We start from the raw sequence: 15584 nt of genomic DNA, 5'->3' as shown, positions 1-15584 counted from the left end.
TTGCAGTCTTTTTGAGTTGACTGTAAAATTTCACCATATGCTATAGTGGGATTAAACCTCATGTCCCAAGAGCATTAGCTGTGTTTCTGATTTACTTGTCCAATCATATTGCCTACACTACCATCTATCTACCCAATATTTCTGTCAAATTCACCTTGTGCTTCCACAAATTGAACTCTCTTTGATGCAGCACAGTTCAACAATGGGAGTAGTGGTTTGAGAAAGTGAGACAAGAATACAGATGAAAGACTGAATGAAGTTGCATTAAAGTGAGGTGACACTGATCACAGATGGTTGGTTCCTGTTCACCCCCTCAGATGGAGTGTGATCAGGAAACACTGGACTTATGAGAACAATGGGTTCAGCTCAAAGGAAATGAAGTCATAGGAAACAAAGTAGACACGTTTCCTCTAAGTAGCACAGCAATTGGTCCACCAGCACCATTTGCGGCATTGACTTCCAGTTCCATAAGTTGCTGCCACACACGGACCTCTGAGATCCACACAGGAATAAAATATATAGGAATGACAGAAGTAGGCAATTGGAAAGTAAAAGGGGATGGGAATGAATGAGCAAGAAAAGATAGTGGTGATAGGATTAACAAGGGAAGAAATTGTGAGAAACCACAGAAATTGCAATTGTCCAGTGACTGCTATGAGGAAACATGGCTGATGACCCCAACCAGCCTCCCTTCCTCACAATATCCTCCAGTCTTTTACAAGAAGATGAAAGACCAGGAACAATTTACTGATAACTGACAGGAGTTAGAAATTCTTTAGTTACAAAGTAAACAAGGCAAAGTTCAATGTAAAGTTTCATTTGTCACAACAGGGAGGTAGATTGGATTTAGCATTGAATTGCACAAGTACAATTACCCTATCCCTTGATCTTTTCCAGTGCACTGCCTGGATGGTACCAACTGGCTGTAATTGGATGAGATTTACAATCACATCAACACGAGGATATTTTACTTGTGCAATTTGTAATGACAATGACATCAAACCTTTCAATTTTTATGAATTGATCAATGTGACAGTCCTGTCCTTTCAAAATAAAGTTGAGGTTAGGAAATAAGGGGAAGTCCTGGGATATCTTTGTTTAGTACTAAACATTGTGGTTTCCTGAGGTTTGTTGGTTTAAGGTTTCTGGTGAAATCCCATAGCTTTTGACACAGCCAATGAAACTCCTTTTTCTCTGCTGGCAGGGAGACAAAGGCTCATTTAATAGCCCATGTGATTGAATTGCAAGAACACATGATTGTAGTGTGGTAAATACTAATTATTGAAGTCTGATTAAAGGTTAATCCTTGGTAATGCCTGGGATGATACCAATTGGAATGATTTTAATGATTTATATGGAAATAAAATTAGTCATTCATGACAGTGCCAATAAAAGCATTAGCTCAGGAAAAATTCACGAAGCCTTATGGTGTAAAAGGAATCTTATCAAGAAAACCTGCCTCCTCCATCCCCCCCTACAGCTGAAAAATTGTTCTGCACAATAAAGAGTGAAATTGCAATAACTCAAACTTGGATGACACAAAATTCTGCTCATGTCGAAGTTGTCAGCCATTCTGGTTGGCAGAATAGCAAATTGTATAAAATGACACCCATAAAGAGCTGAAATTCCACACTGGTATCTCTGGAGTAGCTGAACTTGTTTAAGCTTGTTATGTGTCCATTGTTTTTGGAATCTGACCACAATGAGAGTGGGAAGTCATAGAATGCTGGACAAGCTATCTATCACAGCTCTGTGAAAGTTACATGCAAAATCTGAGAGTAAGGTGAAACCTGTGGGAAAGTTGAAAAAAAAATTGTTGATTGGAGAGGTCAAAAGCAAATAGAGAATTAGAATTAGATTTATTGTCATATATATTTTAACAATAAAAATACAATGAAAAGTGTTCTAAGTCACCCTATCATGGCACCTACAATGACAAAAACACAAGTTACAAAATTAAGTTAATAAGACCATAAGACATAGGTGTGGAAGTAAGGCCATTCAGCCCATCGAGTCCACTCTGCCATTCAGTCATGGCTGATGGGCATTTCAACTTCACTTACCAGCATTCTCCCCGTAGCCCTTAATTCCTTGTGACATCAAGAATCTGTCAATCTCTGCCTTGAAGACATTTAGCGTCCCGACCTCCACTGCACTCCATGGCAATGAATTCCACAGGCCCACCACTCTGGCTGAAGAAATGTCTCCGCATTTCTGTTCTGAATTGACCCCCTCTAATTCTAAGGCTGTGTCCACGGGTCCTAGTCTCCTCGCCTAACGGAAACAATTTCCTAGCGTCCAAGCCATGTATTATCGTGTAAGTTTCTATTAAGTCTCTCCTCAATCTTCTAAACTCCAATGAATACAATCCCAGGATTCTTAGCCGCCCCTCGTATGTTAGACCAACCATTCCAGGGATCATCCGTGTGAATCTCTGCTGGACACGTTCCAGTGCCAGTATGTCCTTCCTGAGGTGTGGGGACCAAAACTGGACACAGTACTCCAAATGGGGCCTAACCAGAGCTTTATAAAGTCTCAGTAGCACAACAGTACTTTTATATTCCAACCCTCTTGAGATAAATGACAACATTGCATTCGCTTTCTTAATCACGGACTCAACCTGCATGTTTACCTTTAGAGAATCCTCGACTAGCACTCCCAGATCCCTTTGTACTTTGGCTTTACGAATTTTCTCAGCGTTTAGAAAGTAGTCTATGCTTTTATTCTTTTTTCCAAAGTGCAAGACCTCGCATTTGCTCACATTGAATTCCATCAGCCATTTCCTGGACTACTCTCCCAAACTGTCTAGATCCTTCTGTAGCCTCCCACTTTCTCAGTACTACCTGCCTGTCCACCTAACTTCATATCATCGGCAAACTTCGCTAGAATGACCCCAGTCCCTTCATCCAGATCATTAATATATAATGCTGCGGCCCTAACACTGAACCCTGCAGGACACCGCTTGTCACCGGCTGCCATTCCAAAAAAGAACCTTTTATCCCAACTCTCTGCCTTCTGTCAGACAGCCAATCCTCAATCCATACCAGTAGCTCACTTCAAACATCATGAGCCCTCATCTTGATCAGTAGCCTCCCGTGTGGCACCTTATCAAAGGCCTTTTGGAAATCTAGATAGACCACATCCACTGGGATATATGACAAAGTTCAACAAAGTCCATTTAAAGGCTCCTGGTCTCGAAGAAAGCAGACCCATGATGAGAACAACATGACGGGACAAAAACTGAAACGCTGGGATGCCACATCACTGGATCGAAAGCCTCCAAAGAAATACCGCCACCAAGAACACCAGTCAAAAAATCGCTGGGCCATCGGATTAGTGGACCGCCACCCACGGACAAAACGAAATGGTGAGACGTCAGAAAACCAAGCCAGAAGCACTCAACGAAGATCTAGATTCAAGCTGGACGGCCACCAAGGTCACATCTGGGACAACCGCTCCAACAGAGACCGCACCACAGGCTGAGACCAACAGGTCGATAAAGACTGCCAGAAACAACAGCTACTCAGGAGAAGCTCACGGATGAAGCCTTCAAGATAAACGTAAGTGAATTTCAACTTATCTATATCATATATACTAATTGAAAGACCTTAAAAACAGAAAAAGAGGAAAGGAAAATAGTAAAGGCAAACTGAGTAGATAAGCAATGGGCTCCTGGGCTGAGGAGCTCATGCCATATACTGCTAGTCCACTGCCACGTGTAGAGTGCAATAGAAAGTGGATACATGTATTGTGAAATAATGAGAGATTACCTCATCAAATTTGACCATCATTCTGAAATAAAATGAGCATTGGGACAGTTTCACAAACAGGTATTCTCTACAGGAGGGAAAAGGATTAGAACAGCCGCCTATCCTGACACTGAAGATGATCTGGGCCAAGACAGCCCGAGCACAAGATTCCTGTCTTCGGTCCAGACCCTCAGGAGAGGGAGTTGCTGTGGTAAAGAGTCTGGATTATTACAGGTTCATACAGTCGTACAGAAGAGGCCGTCAGACCATCCGGTTTGCGCCTACCATCTACACTAATCACACTTTCCAACATTTCGCTCATAGCCCAGAATAATATGATACTTAAAATGCTCATCCACGTTGTTTTTAAAGGTCATGAGGTTTCCTGCCTGTATTCACCTCCCAGGCAGTGCATTCAAGATTCCCATCACCTCGGGGTGAATAAAGTTTTCCCGGTGTCCCCTCTAAGCCTCCTGTCCTTCATTTTAAAATTGTGTCATCTTCTTACTGACCCTTCAACTAAAGAGAATGGCTACTTTCTGTCCAGCCTGTTTATGCCCTTCTAAACCTCAATCAGGTTCCCTCCCACCTCCCCCCCTTAGCCTTTTATGCTCAAAAGAATGCAATTTCAACTTACCCAGCCTCTCTTAATAACTGAAATACTCCAACCCAGGCAACATCCTGATGAATCTCGTCTGTGCCCCCTCCAGTGCAATCATGTCCTTCCTATAATGCAGTGACCAGAACTGTACACTGCACTCCCAGCTGTGGTCTAATCAAAATTCTGTGAAGTTCCAACATGACCTCCCTGCTCTCCTAATCTATGCCTTGATTGATTATAACAAGTGTGTCCTCTGCCGCCTTAACTATCCTATTAACCTGTCCTGCTGTCTTCAAAGATCTGTGGGGAAAGTACCCCACAGTTCCTCTAATCTTTCAAGTATCCTGCCAGTCATTGAGTTCTCCCTTGTCTTTTACTTCCAAAGTATATCACCTCATTTTTCAGAATTCAATTTCACCCACTACCGATCTGCCCACCTGACCAACTCATCGATGTCTTTCTGTAAGCCATCTTCCAGCCAGACAATTATCGTGTCATCCACAAACTTAATTATCATATACTCCCATATTCTCATCATTAATATACTTCACAAACAATGAGGGTCTCTGCACTAAACCCACTGGACTTCAATCACACAAACATCACCCATTTTCCCCTATCACTAGGCCAATTTTGGATCCATCTTGCCATGTTTCCCTGGATCCCATGTGCTTTTACCTACTTTATCAGTCTCCCATGTGGGATCTCATCAAAGGCTTTGCCGAAGTCAATATAAACTTCCCAATTCTCATCACTTAGTCTTTGCCTTGAAAAATTCAATCAACTTTGTTTGGCATGACCTCCCTGATCAAACCTTGCTTCTCCAATTTTCTCTTTCGGAATTTTCTCCAATAGTTTCCCTACCACTGATGTCAGACACACTGGTCTATAATTCCCTGGTTTATCCTTATCACCCTTCTTGGATGAGAATCACATTAACTGTCCTCCAGCTTTCTGGCATGTCTCCAGTGATCAGTGAGAAATTAAACACTTGGGTCAGAACCTCTGTAATTTCCTTCTTTTCCCTCACAGCAGCCTGGATACAACCCTGTTTTATTCCTAAGCTCTACCCACAACGTCTCATTTGAAGGACCCCAAGTATCGTCCCTCCTATGGCAGTAACTGACTCATTAATTAATGATGAAACACCATCTCCTCCTTTATACCCTGCCATGAAAATTCTATATCCCAGACCGTTCAGTTGCCAGTCCAGCCCCTCCCTCAACTATGTATCTATGATGGCAACAATATCACAATTCTACATATCAATCTTCACCCTCAACTCATCTATTTTATATATAATATTTCCAGAATTAAAGAGCAACCAGCCTCGACTTACTCCCTTGAATCTCTTCAGAAGCTGGACTCTGTCTTGGTTCCCTTCCTATATTATGCTGTGTCACCTCTTTCTGAACTAGTTTAAACATCTCTCTACAATAATTAATAACCAGAACAATTTCATAGCAAGATACACACTACCTTTGGTGCAGTAAATAATGAGCGTGCAACAGTTACAACACAACGACAGGTGATTGTCTCCGAAATGATCTTGCCTATCTCTTGAACAAGTATGCACCAAGGGACATTTAAACATCGAATGAAACAGGACTGTTTCACTATCCTTCGAAAGATTGATTTTTGATGTTAAAGGTGAAATATGTAACTTGAAAACCGCATGAATGTTATGGTCTACACTTCTAATGAGAGGGAAGTCGTGGCAGCCATGTTGCTTTCCAAATGTCAATCACTACCTACACAATATGTGGCTAACAAACCCACCTGCAGCACCTCCAATATTTTTGAAGCATTAAACTTCTCAGAAAAGTGGATTAAATGTATCTGCAAGAGAAAGATTATCAAAGTTACAGACAGCTTCCCTGCATATTCAAACATTGTTGGCCTTGATTATGTGCTATTAATATTAGTATTGGAGAAGTTTTTTTAGCAATTACACTACATTCATTTACTGCTTAATGCAGAGATTGGGATGTAGATATGGAGACACTTCAAGTTGAAAGTGCAGAGGGAGTAAGTAGGCTGTTGAAATCAATGGTATTCTAGATTTTGTGGCAGCATTGATCAAACCAGCTTTGTGAAGGTCTGTCAGTTCCATGGATGGCAGCTTTGGTCAAACCATCAGCAGCAACAAACAACATAACTCATTCTCAATTAACTAGATTTTGCAATGAGCAATAATGTTGCATGATAAGAGGAGTAGCTCTTACCGAGTCTCATTTCCACACTCTGGGTTCCAGACACCACGAACTCCAAAATCTGTTTGGACCGGAGCTGCACATGCATGACCCATGAAATGTTCTCAGGAAAATGAGAAATGCTGGGTTTGAGGATGGGACTAAGAATATTGAATGTCTTCTGTCATTTTGCCACAATGGAGAGGATCTCTGTCATGGCAGAAGTAGACTCTTTGGCTCCTCATTCTTGATCTGCCATTCATCATGTTCATGGCTAAACTTGTGTTTCAACTCTACTTTCCTGCTCCTACCTGTATCCTTTGATTCCCTGGATGACTGAACACTTGTCTATCCCAGCCTTGGATATGATCAATTATGGAGGAACTGCAACCATCTGGGGTAACAAATTCCAAAGAATCCTAACTGGCTGACTATAAAATATAAGAGCAAAATTAGATCATTGGATCCTGGCTAATAGGTTCCTCAACCCCATTCTCCTGCCTTCTCCCAGTAACCCTCAATCCTTCCCCAATGAAGAACCTATCTCTATCTTAATACACTCAATGACTTGGCCTCCACAGTCCTCGACAGCAATGAGTTCCACTCTGTAGCTGAAGAAATTCCTCATCACAGTTCTAAAGTGTTATCCCTTCAGTCTGAGGTGGTGCCTTTGGGTCCTACTCTCTGCTACTAGTGGAAACATCTTCTCCACATCCATACTATCCAGGCCTCTCAGATAAACCTCTAGGTTTAAATCAGATCCCAACCTTTCCCCATCTTTCTCTCATATTTCATCATCTCCCTACCTCATTGATTTATTTTTTGCTTTACTCTGCTGGTTTTTAAAGGCTTCCTAACCATCTGGATTCAAACTAATCTTAACCACATAGTTTGCTTTTATGCTGCCTCTGACTTCCCTTGTCAGCCACAGTTGCCTTGTTCTCCCCTTAGCGTGTTTCTTTTTGCTTGGGACAAATTTCTGCTGTGCCTTCCAAACCACCCTCAGAAACCCCTACCATTGTTGATCCACTGTCTTCTAATAATGTTTCACCTGATTCCAGCTTATCCTCTAAAATTGCTGGGTGAATTCTATCATTTTATGGTCACTGGCCCAGGGATTTCTTTACCTAAAGCTCCCTAATCCAGTGTGCCTCATTACAAATCCAGCACTGGGATCACAAGCAGTTCTTAAATTCTAAACCTAGGACGTGATAGGTGCATGGGGTCTTATGATAGAAAGGGGAGACAGCACTGCTCACATCCCAATAAAAGGAATTTTAAAACTTGCCAAACTCTAACTTAGACGAGTGTACATTGATGTTGTTGTGCTGAGATGTTTGTAATGCACAGTGAGAACCAAAACATTGATGGTGAAAATAGCACAGAGGAAAGAAGTACAACTTGTCACAGCTTGCTGCCATGGATAACAAGATATGAAGTTGCCTATTTGATTCCCAACCAGGAATATTGATAATTTAATTCATACCATTAGGAACAAACACAAACAAACAGAAGGCAAGCATGTTCATACTGGTGCAGAAGAATCTGGAGATCGATATGTTGCAGGTATATTTATTACAGTGAACAGCTTGCAGTAAAAACTGGCACAGTTCAAACAGTAGACCACCTGTGATTTTGTTTGAGAAGATTTGTAGCTCAGGTTGAGGTTCAGGTTATAAGTTTGCTCACTGAGCTGCAAGGTTTGTTCTCAGACATTTCAGCACCTTGCTAGGTAACATCATCAGTGAACCTCTATTGAAGCACTGGTATTCTGTTCTGCTTTCTATTTACATGTCTTGATCTATTAAGGTAGATGATATTATTTCCAGTTTTTTTTTCTCAGAGGTTGGTAAATGCCAAATCAATGTGTTTATTGATGGAGTTCTGGTTTGAATGCCAGGCCTCTAGGAATTCCAGTGTGTGTCTCTGTTTAGGCTGTCCTAGGTTCGATGTGTGGTCCCAGTCAAAGTGATGTCCTTCTTCATCTGAGTGTAAGGATACTAGTGATAGCTAGTCATGTCTTTTGATGACTAGTTGGTGCTCGTGTATCCTGGTGGCTCATTTCTAGCCTGTCTGTCCAGTGTAGTGTTTGTTGCATCCTTGCAGGGTATTTTGTATGTGACATTTGTTTTTCTGGTCATTGGTACAGGGACCTTTAGGTTTATCAGTAGCTGTTTCACTGTGTTGGTAGGTTTGTGGGATACCATGATGCCAAGGGATTGGAGTAGTCTGACAGTCATCTCAGAGATGTCTTTGATATATGGGCGTGTTGTGTCTTCTTGTTTGGGTTTGTTGTTTAAGAATTAGTGGACCACAGGCCAACTGTCACTTTCAGACTAGAAAACAGTCTCTGGAAATTAACCTTAAAACATTGAATAAATACCAACACAATCCAGTGTGATTCATTTCACATTAGTGTTAGACACCAAAATCTGAAACACAAAGGGCAAATTAGCTGGGTCCCAAATCCCCAATCCAGAACCCAGAACCCACTTAGGAAACACACAAACAGGAGTATGCCATTTAGCTCCTTGAGCCTGTTTCACCAATGAGATAATTGCTGATATGTGGCCAAAATCTACATACCTACCTTCAGCCCAATTCGCTTAACACCTTTGCCTAACTAAAACCTATCTTAGATTTAAAATTAATAATTGATTCAGCATCGATTGCTGTTGGTGGAAGGAAATCCCAAATCTTTACCATCCTTTCATAACATCTCTTCTGAACGGTTGAGCCCTAATTCACAGACCTTACCCTCGATTTCTCGAATCCCCAACCAGCGGGAAAAGGTCTATTTTTATTTACCCTTTCTTCCCTCTTTAATATCTTGAAGGCTTTGATTAGATAATTCCTTCACCTTCCAAATTCTAGAAAATTGGGCAACCTAACCAGAAATGTGACATAGATATAAAAAACCTGGTGAATTTCTATTGAATTGAATATTTTAATAGAATTTGATTAACGTAGAGGTTGGCAGCATAGAAACAGTCCCTGCAACCCACCTTGCCTTCCAGTTATCACAATTTAAACTAGTCCCATTTGCTTGCGTTTGGTCCACATCCCTCCATACCTTTCCCATCCATTTACCTGCCTAAATGTTTCTTAAATGATAAAGTTGTACTCACTTCCACCACTATCTACGGTAGCCTGTTCCAGACACTCATCACTGTGTGAAAACATTGCCTCCTCTGGACGCATTTGTATCTCTCCCCTCTCACCTTAAACTTTTGCTCTTTAGTTTTAGACTCCCCTACCATGCGAAAAGTTGTCAGCTATCTACCTTATCTCATGATTTTATATACTTCTGTAAGGTAACTCCTCAGTCTCATACACTCCAAGGTAAAAGGTCCCAGCTTATTCAACCTCTCCTTATAACTCAAACCTTCCAGTCCAGAAAGCTTCCTAGTAAATCTTCTCTGCACTCTTTCTAGTTTAATAATATCCTTTCTATAGTAGAGTGACTAGAATTGCACATAGTTCTCCAAATGTGGCTTCACCAATGTCTTGTATAGCTGCAACATGAAGTCCCAACTTCTGTCCTCAATGCTGTGGTCGATGGAAGCTAGCATGCCGAAATTCTTCATCAATATAAATGTCTCACTTTACAGTGACATCCTTTTCCACAATGTATAACAATTACTGCTTTATTTGTTTTGCTGGTTATATAGATTGGCAGAGGGATCAAACACCTGTTTAGCATGCAAATATTTAAATGTGTTTAATTACAATGTACGTTAGCTTATGTGAATGGATGAACATATATTTACTCCAAATATTAATTCTGGTAAAGGTATTTCAATGAAATGCTCTCTTCACTGCTAAAATAAATTGGTTTTGGACATTACACTGAAGATCTGTACAATGTTAAAGTCGGTCATTGAATTTTAGTTTAAAAAATGAACATAAATTCAAAAAAGAGAATGTCATGCAATTACAAAGGATGTGGAAAACAAAAAAAAATTACACATTCTTTCATACTCTACCTCTGATAAAAGAAAACAAATTCCTTGTGGACGTGCAAAACCAAAACTTGAAGATATTGTAGCTTTGCCACAAATGAAAGAGTTAATATTGTTACATAGTAATTTTAGATAAATATACAATGTTTTTTTTAAAAACAAGTTCAAAGAATGCAAATGTGTTCTATTTCAAAGAATACAGTGTGCCTGTATTCCAGGAAATCTAGCTTAATTCAGTTAGGTCCTCTTTTTTGCAGAGGAACAGTTTGGGACCCTTTAACCTGAGCCTTCAACAGGTCTCTCTTGTGTGTTCAAATTGGCTAACTGAAAATAGTCAAGCACTGGCTTGAAGTGTAATTTTGTTATTTGATAGCATAATTAAGATTGATTTGCTCTTTGTTCAAAGGATAAAAAAAGTGGAAGGCAGAAGGATATATTTGCAATTTTTCAGAATCCCAAAGACAGTTAATTTTACAGAGCTCTGTAAATATTTGACCAAGATATTTCTTAAGAAATTGCCATGAAATGTAGCTTGAGACACTACTCTGTCCTCCATTCTTCACAAAGTTGAATTCATCCAAAGGTTTGGCTTGAAGAGTCAGGATAATTCCTGATTCCTTGAACTCTACATTAGAAAATGTGCCCTATAAGTTCAGATTTTAATTTTTGTGGAGGGAATTGATAAAAGTGGAAATTGTGACCACCATTCCAGAAAAGAGTTCAAAGGCGGGGGTTGCCTGGTGTGGAGATGGGCTGTGCAAAGCTAGCCTCTGTCCTACAGCACTTTGTTGAATTGGTAAGAAGAATTAAACAAAATCAGCCTTCTAGTCCTCACCCCTCACACTTTATCCATACTATCATATTCCTCCCATGCACTTCTGCTTTGCCCTTCATATCTTCCATGTCAAAACATGCCCCTCTATTCATTTTCATGGCCTTTTTACAGTGTCTATTACCGCCAACACTTGCTCCCCCTTCATTACCATGTCAACTTGGCCAGTATCCACCACGAACAGATCTCAGGACCCATGCTAACATTAAATAAAGTTCTTAATTGTCTATTAATACACTGTCATGAAGATGGGTTATATTAAATTTGAGTTTTTCATTTCATCGGTTGAATTGACAGTTTAGTTAATCATCTTTCCATCATAAGGTCAGAAGTGGGATGTTTACTGTTGATTGCTTGTGATCAACATCATCCATGACTCCTTAGAGAATGAAGCAGGTCATGTCGGAATGCAGGAAGATCTGGACAATATCAGAATGTGGGGTGACAAGAAACAATTGCCAGGCAATGAGCAACTCCAGTGAGAAAGAATCAGTTTCAGAATCAGTATTAACATTTCTGGATTCCCCCATTATCAACAGCTTGGGATGGTTAATATTTAATAGAAACTCTACTGGACTAGTCATGTAACTACTGTGGCTACATAGCAGGAGTGTAGGAATTCTAGAGCATGTAACTCATCTCCTGATTTTCACAAGTGAAAAGGGAGTTGCTGGATGAATGCAGCTCCAACAAAACACAAGCAGCTCAATGAGATAATCATGCACAAAATGTGGAAGACTGGGTCAAATTTCCTTATTCCTTGATTTCTTATATTGTTAATTGACTATTGCTAGCATATGATCACTTGTATTCTAAAAGGATATTTGTGTGTGTGCGCAGAATGTTTTCCCCTCCTGTCCTTGAGCATCCGAAAAGTCTCTTCATCCTTACTAATTATTGCCCAAATTTCTCCTTTTTCTGCATGCTGTCATCTTATAAAGTATTCAGAAATACTCTTTTACACAGGAGGACTATGTTTTGTACGTAATGTGATCAACTATAATTGTAAACTACATCACCAGCTTTGGAACAATTCAAGGAAGTTGTACTTCCATGGGAAACCACATTGGATTATGTAAATCAGGAAGATGGGATTGTTGACAGATAAAACAGATATTAGTGTCCCTATCCCTGGACTAAGAATCCTGGGTTCAAGTCACCTCCCCAACTGCATTAACACTCACTTTTTAAAAGGGTTGAATTTCATTTGCCACTGCTCTACCTATCTAACCAGTCCACTGATGTCGTCCAGCTATTCTCCTCACAGATTGTCACCTTGCCAATTTTCATATCATCCATGATCTTTTTGACTTAAATGTAGGGAGTATAATCAAGATCATTAAAGGACACAAAAATAGCAAGAGCCCCAACACCAAGCTCTGCATAACTCCATTGGAATTAGGGTTCTTGTCACAAATGTCCTTCTCCATGAGCTCTCAGCTAACTTTGTATCCAGTGTACCACTTTGCTTTAGATCCCATGGATTCTTACTTTCTTGATCAGTCTGAGAAACTTTATCAAAAGCTTTGCTAAAGTCCATGTAAAACCTATGTAAATGTGTTACCCTAATCAATAGCCCTGGTTATCTCCTTTAAAAAAAAATTTACAAATAGGCTATATACAATCTTACTGTAACAAATTCATGCTATCCCCAATTAATCAGTGTCTCTCCAAGTCCTGTTCCTCAGAATTCTTTGAGAAGTTCCCCAAAAATGAAGTTGGAGTTGACTGTCTTATAATTTCCTGGAATATCTTTTTAACAGTGAGATAATGTTAGCAGTGCTGTGGCACATCACCTGTAGCATAAGATTAAAAATTACTGTCAGACCCTTGGTCCCTCAACAGCCTGAGATACTTCAGGTTTATCCACTTCTCATCCCCTCCCTAACAAATTCCTTACTATTATTACCGTCACACTTCTTCCAACCCATTGAGCAGCTGGACCACCACAGTGCCATTGTGTTAGCGCTGGTTGGCCTCCTCAGGAAGTGTAACTCTCATCACTTTCCAAGACTAAAAGGTGGTTTGCAAGTACGATGCGCTCAGGGGATTCTCTCACTACCTAACTTGTCCCCTTTTTCTGTGTAGCAGTCACCAATTCCTTCTCTGCCTGCATTTCCTTAAGCTGTTAGTTGATCATGAAAGATGCTATCCATGAATCACTCAAGTCTCATGAATGGACCACAGTGCTCCCAGCAGGCACTGAAGTTCCAAAACCCCAAATCTGAGTTGCTCCAGCAAGTTGTGTCTGTACACTTAGCCATCCAGACAACCTGGAAAGTCTAGGCCTTTCCCACATAGTGCAGGATGTGCATATCATGGACCTGAGGTCCCCTGACATGGTTTAACTGAACAGAATGTAGACACCCTGCTTTTCTTTTACCCTTACTCCAAATGTTGTTTTTCAAGTAAATACCTTTGTGTATGTCAGACAAATAACCCCTTGATTGTGTCAAGCAAATTAGTTTTGAAGCTCTAAAATCTTAATTATCAGTGTAAAGTTTTTACACTGTAGTTTAAATCTTAACTTAAATCAATCACAAAAGACAACAGAAATACTCACCAATTACCTACTTGCTCCAACATTGTTCCCTTCCCAATGTGGTTGCTTCCTTGCACTCACTCCTTTTAATCTCTCTGCCTTCACTCCCAAGTCCCAGATAGCTCCACTTCCCAATCAGTCTGCTTCAAGTGCCTTCCCCACATTAGTTCTTCCTTTTTAGCCTTACTTATTACACCCCCAAGTCCCAAACAGCTCCACCGCCAGTCTGTTTGCTTCTGGCACCTCGCTGCTGTCAGTCCTCCTTTCAAACCTTGTACAGCCACTCCCATGTTCTAAACAGGCCACTACCGGTCTGACTGCTTCTAGGTCTTCACCTCAACAGATCCTCTCTTTTTGAAAGGATCATTTAGAAACTGCAGGATCCAGATCTAGATGCATACCTCTATGAAACATTAACTCGTACTTCCTTGGGCCACACCCGGTATACTAGGATTTGTTGAAAACCAACCATTCGTTTCTGAAATATATTGTTAAAAGACAAATGAACTAACAACCAGTAGAGAAATATTACACTATCATAAATTGGAATACTTTTAGCCTTAAAAAAAACTACTTGTGGTTATTATTAAATATTTCAAAGGAAATTCTCTGTTTCATTGCAACTACGCTTTAACTATTTTCTATCAACACTCTGCATATAACTACACACCTCTTTTGTCAACATTCCTTATGACTGTCATCCTGCAGTAGAAGAATGCCAGACACACCCTCTGGCCATTTCTGCTCTGCAAACTGTACTTCTGTTAACATACAGCTGGTGTTCTAGTGTAAGATACAAGAGGTTGTTAACAAAAGAAAAGAAAGGTTAGGTGCAGCTCATTAGGAGTGCGTAAAGACACTTGTATGTACAACTTTGTTACGGAAATAAATTAAGAAATTCAGCAAAATCTAGATATTGTAATAGCATTTTAATAGTTTCTCAATAACAAGTTTAATTTGTCACTTCTAAAGGTTTGTTAAATAATGTTAATATATTAATGTTCAACCAATTATGAGGCTGTGTGTTGACTTATCCTATTGTGTTTTTAGTACACCTGGAATACCAGGATAATAGTTTTAACTGAGTTCATCTAGATACATTTATAGTTTTCATATTATCAATTCAGTCAATTTCTGTGCTACACATAGATATGCTGCATCAATTATTTGTTCAATAAATGAAAAGAATGTAAACATTTCAAAATAATTTAGGATTTCTCTCAATCCCAGTTAAGACTGATGGCTTTTCACATTTTGTTATGCTTAAAGATCACAGTGATAAATGTCTCCACCACTGATATCTTTCATTTGTGATAGCTTGAAATAACAGTGCAATTCTTTCAACAGAAAAAAATTGTGCTTTTAATATTGGAAGCTATGCTTCTGAATTCTTATAGCCTTCCAATACATATGAAACGTTTTTTCATCTGAAAGAATACATTTAACCATTGTTGTGCTAATTGTTGTTTCTGATAAAGGGCTGATGCCCAAAACTTAGATTCTCCTGCACCCGCGGATGCTGCCTGACCTGTTGTGCTTTCCTAGCAATACACACTCGACACTGATCTCCAGAATCTGCAATCCTAATTTTCTCACTTTTGTTTACTCTGTATGGTCAGCAAGTTTTCTTTGCAAACCAGATTCTACCAAGACTTACTGTTTACCAGAATTCAAGTATAACTACATAATCAGGTCAAAGAAAATCT

Source organism: Hemiscyllium ocellatum, chromosome 5 (genome assembly GCF_020745735.1).
Source record: "Hemiscyllium ocellatum isolate sHemOce1 chromosome 5, sHemOce1.pat.X.cur, whole genome shotgun sequence".
NCBI lineage: Eukaryota > Metazoa > Chordata > Chondrichthyes > Orectolobiformes > Hemiscylliidae > Hemiscyllium > Hemiscyllium ocellatum.
The sequence above is the reverse complement of the archived record's forward strand: the minus strand, read 5'-3'. Positions refer to the sequence as shown.